A 6,952-nucleotide genomic window follows, 5' to 3' on the forward strand; every position below is an offset into this window, starting at 1 on the left:
TTTCTTAACATTTCGATTTCATCCATTCCGAATGGGAGTGGAAGTGAAATTATGAGGGGAAAGGCGTCTTGAAAACTAATTCGTCTTGGGTAAAAAAAGATGGTTGTACACTTTTTCCTTACTGCCATGAGTTCCCGGCGCAGAACCTTGTACAGTATATTGTACAGTGAGTAGGCTGTGTGTCAGCTGGATTTCACAAGCAAGGAACGGGAGGGAAATCCCGAGGTAACCCCGTCGACCCTGGTGACAGCGGTAGTAGAGTAAATCCGTGACTCCTCGGATCACGCCGAGCTACACTTCCGCATATTTTCTGCACTTTATTGGACGTAAAAATGCCTTCGCAACATTGCCTCCTAACCAGTTTAACTTCAACTGCAGCGCTTTTCGTACACGGACACCTCCTCCCTGCTTTAACTGGTGTTAGTTCTGTGTCGCAATCACAAACCTCCACTCACATTCACAAACCTGGTAGCTTCTGTTTGTCGAAGCATGATATCTTCCGAAATATAGTCTTTGATTCCCAAATTTCCAGCATTTCCAATTCGTCTCCGATATGGAAAGAACCTGCGAACTATACGTGTGTGAGAAACCTAAACACAGCGCGCATAGAGATCTACCAGGATCAACAACCTCCACACATCGAGGTTTCTAGTGGGGCGGCCAAAACAGCTGACCGTAAAACTATATCCTGCTAATCAACTGACCAACATTATGGCGACTATCTTTCGTGGCTGATTTGTTGGCGGGCGGCAAATACACACAAGTGAGGCGACAAATGCCAAGTGAAATCGGGGACACGCTTTACGCTAAAAATACCTGTCTACGACTATATTTGGCTTGGCTGGATCACAATCGCATCTCTAAAATAGTCGGGCCCGCCCCGCAGAATGAATGGGTTCTCTGGTATCTCACACTGCCTCGTCGCCCCGGTGCTAAATTTAGTAACAAAGCTTGCGTCAATCACGAGCCTCAGTGCGTCAAGCCCCGACCCCGCCCCCGAGGGGTGATCATTGGACAGCATTAGAACGTGGCCAGCAAATACGCGCCTCGTGATTGGCTCTCGTCGATTTACTGTCTTCAACGGTTCCAGAAGCCCAGTTTAGTTTTGTGTTTGCTGGGCACGCCTGGTGGTCAGGATTCAGTGTTCACATGTGTATGTATTTACACTGCAGCTCACACCTGGCTGACTGTCATACGGTAAGTAAGTATTGTAGCCTACTCACTGTCTGATTAATTAATACATAGCTGAATCTTGGGTAGGCCTACATTTTGCCTTAACTTAAAATATGGAGGAGGTGCAGAAAAGAAGAAGCATCTGTTCTATGAAGTTCATGGAATACAATCACCGACCTGTACTTACAGGCTTATAGGGAAGCATGCATGCCTGACATAAGACCAGCCAAGCTGAAGTTATTCTGTGTGACATGTTTTAAGCTACAGGCTTTGCAATTACAGTAAATTAACACTGTCTTCTTTTAGTAGTGCACTAGTAGTGCCCCTCCTATGCTTTGAGGGTCTGTGACTCTGTAAACACAAACATTGAAGACAAAAGTGTGTAAACAGTGCACAAACATTGACGAAAGAGAGGAGGAAATTTGTGATTGGCCAGAATGAGATGATGTGAAGTGAGGTTGGCATGAATGTATGACAATAAGAGCGCCCCTCACTTCACACCGGTGTGATTTGTGGTGGACCACCTCACTTCTGTTTGATTGCCTAATAACCATGTCTAAATAATGTAAGCTGTAATAGGGCCTATATCCTTCCTGTGATTTTAATACCTTTCCGTCTTTATTCATTTTCCTGGTTCCCTGTGAATCGTGATGGTCAAGAATCGGCCAAGAATCCAAGATACTTGGCCTATCCCAGTGGTTTTCAACCATTTTCTATTCATTCAGCATTTGAGCCACAGACGGACCACCATTAATGAGGTTTAGTCTCAGACCCAAAACTAAAGATTTTTTTGTTTCTGTCCACAATTCTATGCTGTGTTTAGGAGAGATAACAGGCAAACGTTAATTCAGATGTTTTGCAATAATTTAACTCTTGAGAGTGTAAAATAACTTTTTTTTTGTCGCTCTCAAGAGTTAAAGATCTATAAGGGTCCATTTGGTGACCAACTCTCCATCATTTAGCTGGGACCACCTGGAATCCTCTCAAGGACCACTGGTGGTCCCCTGACCACTGTTTGAAAACCACTGGCCTATCCAATATAGACTAGACACTACACTACTACACTAGACAAGATCATTATTTTAGAAGTTGAACAATCCTTAACCACTTAAACCCCAGGACCCGTATTCTGGGAAAACTTTAGTAGAAAATCAGATCGATCTGCTATATTTCAGTGAAGATATTGAATGAAAAATGTGTAGTGTAGCCTCACTAGCCTGGCTAGTAAACCAGACTAATATTCCACTGTCGTAATCCGCCGAAGGCAAAACATATTTTTTGCCACTGGCAGATTAGCAGGGCCATGGGGGAACCAAGTATTTTTTGTGGCTTTCACCTTTTTTTTATATTTTTTATAGAGGGACCTTCATTATATATACTCTAAGCCTTAGAGTATATATCCCTAGAGTCTAAGGGGGGGAAAGACCGTAAACTGACAGGAAATGGGGAGGTGACATGCAGTAAAGGTGTGCTTGATAATCTTTACCACTCTGCCTATATTTTCTCCAGCTCGGCTGTTGACTTTCCCTTACGTTTTTCTCTTACAACCATAAGACTAACTTTTCCCTCTCTCTCTCTCTCTCTCTCTCTCTCTCTCTCTCTCTCTCTCTCTCTCTCTCTCTCTTGCACAGCGCACGGGGCTTATGTTTCTAGTACTGTACGGCGAGGGAGCAGCTACAGTGAGTGACGTCACCTCTCCCATGGCGTCACATTGACGTAGCGCATACCAGCCGCTCTATGAGGAGGCAGACTCACATAAATGCTCTATTAGACTTTCTCCCTCAGACCGCGCACATAAACAAACCCGCGTTACAACTTCACATTTGCAGGCATCATCATTGACACACACGCACACACACGGGATCGGACGCAACACACTCCTTGTAGGCTACTCTGGAGTTTATTCTACTTTACTTTAGACTAGGAAAGAAGGAAACGAGGGGGAAAACTAAACTTTTGCCTATTTTCATCTTGTAGCCTATCTCCAATATTAAATATTTTTTATTTCTTTCTTTCTTTTTTTTTCTTTCTTTTTTCTTTTTGGTGATTATTCTGGATATACACAGGATACTCTATACGAGGTTATTGCCATATGTAAAGACGGAACCTCTACAGCAAACAAGTAAGTAAATGGCTTTAATTGAAATCTCTGAATGAATGTCTTAACTTTATATTCTGTAGATTATAGTATTATAGAGATGACCGCGGAGCAAACAACAAAATATAGGCTAGGCTACTATAGATTCAATATGTTCATATAGCCTAACATACTTGATATATTTTGATTTTGTCACGGTCTGTATAGGCTATACTATAGTCTGTATAGCTCTCAAACTTTCTGCGAGAAACCTGTTGATATGGCGCAGGGCTTTGCTCGGCAGAACGGCAGTTCTATTGCCTGTAGATAGGATGGCTGCGCGCATGGTGTCGCCGGGGGCAGATGGAGCTGAATTTGAATTCAATTTGGTCGGGGAAGGTATCATATTTTCTGGTTGTCATGGAAATGGGATGCCGCTCTCACTCACAATGAATAGTGGACTCAGACGCACTAATGGTCTAAGTCGAAATTAACCTACATTCAGATAAGAACTGAGAGCTGAACCATGATACCCCCTTTTTATTTAATTTGAGTTAGGATATCTCAAATCAGCTTTTGTCTCAATCCAGCCCTCAATCCACATATATTTTTGTTCTACTGGTATATGGTATCAATGGTTCATAATTAAGTATAGGATCCCACGACCCACGTGTGTGTGTGTGTGTGTGTGTGTGTGTGTGTGTGTGTGTGTGTGTGTGTGTGTGTGTGTGTGTGTGTGTGTGTGTGTGTGTGTGTGTGTGTGTGTGTGCGCGCGCGCCCCTTTCTTTCATAAATCCAATTTTATTTCAATTTGGCAACTGTCTGGCAGTAGCCTATAGTCACTGCAATTACAAAGAATGTGTCTGCCAAGCTATCTTTTTTTCCCTTTTTCTCATTGCCTAATTTGCCTGTCGTGAAGCAGGTATGAGGATTATACCTAAAAAGGTGACTGTTGTTTTCCAAACAGTCCACATTGCCTAAGGCTTAATGCATAGAGTGCAGTTATCTCCTGACTGGTGGCCAACCGTGAATGTCAGTCAGCAGTCAAACTGTCTGCCTCTTCGCGTCTTCAGTCAAACTGTCTTCTTCTCTAAAGCCCCCCCCCCCCCATTTCAGACTTTGCACTTCATGATCACACTCATTGAAACAAAACCAGAAGTATAGAACGTTTCATGTTGTTTAGCTATAGCCTATAGCCTCCATGCTTTTATCACTTTTTGCCTTTTTCTGTTTCTCCCTTTTCTTTTTTTTGTTCCTTCTTCCTCCCCTTTCATTCACGCGCGCGCGCACACACACACACACACACACACACACACACACACACACACACACACACACACACACACACACACACACACACACACACACACACGCACACGCACACACGCACACACACACACACACACACATGCGCGCGCACACCTGACAGTCCGGCTCTCTGAGCTAATTTACTGTACTTGTATATTTCCCCAGCCTCCTTTATCTCTCCTCTTTTCTCTTTCTGTTTGCTGGAAGCCTCGCGCTGTCTGGCTTATTGGCGCGAGGGGCTACCGGGGGCTACCGGCGCTCCAGGGCGCGTGCTTTCCAGCTCTTTTGCCGTTCTCTTGGTTACCGGTGCAGGCGGCCCAGTAGGCTAGGCTCACCCGTCGCCTGGGTGGAAAGAGGGGGTGGACTGGAGGAGAGCGGAGGGGGGGGGGGTGTTCATATAGAAAACTTCATAGGATATCTCAACTTTAGTGGAAGAGGAATCCCACGTATAGGCCACCAATGTGTAATTTATTTGTGGGTGTTATACGCAAACCTGACGCATGCAATTCACGCTGGTCCAGGCTGAGGTTGTGATTATGAAAAGTGCATTCTTATTCAGTCAAGATTCGAAGATAGATATAGAATGTTATCCTGCATCGTTATTGGCAACATTAATAGTCACAGATCAAAGAAATGTAGCCACGTTTACACAGTAAGCATCTTTGTGTCGATTTGTTAAATGGTATTTATAGTACTCAGATATATGTGTAGACTATAGTGAATATGTGTAGACTATAGTGAATAGTCGTAGCCTACAAGTGAATAGTCGTCTACTCTTCAGACAGCGTCCGGAGCAGAAGCGCTACATCTCGGGGAGAGTTGTGTGGCAGAGAGGGGGCGCTCGGGGCCTTGAAATGTGCTGGTGCGCTCCAGTGCAGCGAGAGTGAGACACAGTTGGAGCTCAGGGCGCACGGAGGCTTCTGCTGGTCCGACTTTCAAGACAGGAGTTCTCTTGGATGAACCCTAATCAGGCGAATACAGTGACAATCAGAGGCAAGCTATGCTGTTATCTGACACGGACAACTATTGTAAATATGCCTAGGCTACCCTACTCATTCCTTTTAGGATATTTTTGTGAACTGTCTACAATTGATTATAGCTTCAGCCTGATTAATTTGCCCGGCCACAGCGGTGGGCTGCAATAATGAAAAACAGGATGATAATGTAAAAAAGAAAAAGAAAACACCAAATATGCACGAAATATATAGGCCTAATCAATGCAATTCTTTAACTTTTTAAACATGTCTCATGAAATTACTATAGGCTATGATTTTGTGTAGTTTTTTCTTCTATTTTGTCCTTGTCCTTGTCCTTGTCCTTGTATTGTGACATTCATTCGTGACACGTTCCTTAAATTTTACGCTAAATACCTACTTTCTTTTTCATCTGATTCTCTCACTTATAGGCATATTTTCAGACTCCCCCCCCCCCCCCCCCACGCTGATATTTCAAACGCTTATTTTACATGGCGAGCCATATTTTGGCTGTAACCCAGGTGTCTCCTATTCCAGACCCTGGTTCGGAAGAGCGCGCTCAGCCGAGCTCAGAGCACCGGCGACAGGACAGTTCCTCCGCTGCTCTCACCACCGACTCCCTTCAGCACCACGAACATTTCCCCACCCGTAGTCACAACAGCACCTCTCCACCCGGGACACCCAGCACCATTCAGCGTGAAGCTCTCTCACCAGGTAAAAGACAGGTCTCGGTCCCGAGTCATCCGTCCCAGTCCCACCGTCACTGAGTTGATGTGAAATAGTAAAATCCTGAATGTTCGTGAAATTCTACAAAATTTGTTCCATATAGGCTATAGGCCTATACACTCTCACTGTCAGAATTACATAGGCATACTGGATTTAAATACCATGCACCCTGCACTCATTCGAAGTGATATTTTCTGTTTTGCTGTACATTTGCGCGACAATAAATCATCAAGGCCTAATAAATAAATGCATAATAAATAATAAATAATTGATGTAACCATGCGTGTTTTACAGAGAAATAAGCTAAATGAAACAATTTAATTTAGGACAATTTAAATTGCCTTCTACCCCATCATCACGCTTCTAACAGAAATTATATAGCCTAATTAAATTAACATTAATTTAAGCATTAACATGTTGGTGATCTTTTGTGCAGCGCGCGTGCGTGTGTATGCGTGTTTCGGCAGCCAGGCGCAGACCGAGTTGACATTTCAATCAGCAGATAAACTGACAGAATGCTGAGGCCAGGCGCACAGGCCACAATACAGAGGGAGAAATCAAATAAGACATAGATATCGACCCCCCATTTCCCAACAAGCTTAAATGTCCAAAGAAAGAAAAAGAAAAACTGAGACCAAAATAAGTCAAATTAAGGTGTTTATAGGGTTTATTTTATTTTATTTTATTTTCCTTT

The 6,952-nt window shown here is 43.6% G+C and overlaps 1 protein-coding gene across 4 annotated transcripts in view; it reads left to right on the forward strand.

Moving 5' to 3' along the window:
* The first annotated feature begins 1,106 nt into the window (after nt 1–1,106).
* nr4a3 (nuclear receptor subfamily 4, group A, member 3) overlaps nt 1,107–6,952 on the forward strand; it is a 27,818-nt gene continuing 21,972 nt past the window's right edge. For 2 of the 4 annotated variants that reach the window (XM_083761364.1, XM_083761365.1), the window contains exon 1: nt 2,976–3,295. The gene's annotated coding sequence lies outside the window, so the exon portion shown is untranslated. Of the gene's footprint in view, nt 1,198–2,975; nt 3,296–6,069; nt 6,247–6,952 lie in introns of those variants that run through there. The other 2 variants (XM_083761367.1, XM_083761368.1) reach the window with 2 other exon arrangements.

This window comes from Protomyctophum parallelum (assembly GCF_964188405.1).
Source record: "Protomyctophum parallelum genome assembly, chromosome: 3".
Lineage (NCBI taxonomy): Eukaryota > Metazoa > Chordata > Actinopteri > Myctophiformes > Myctophidae > Protomyctophum > Protomyctophum parallelum.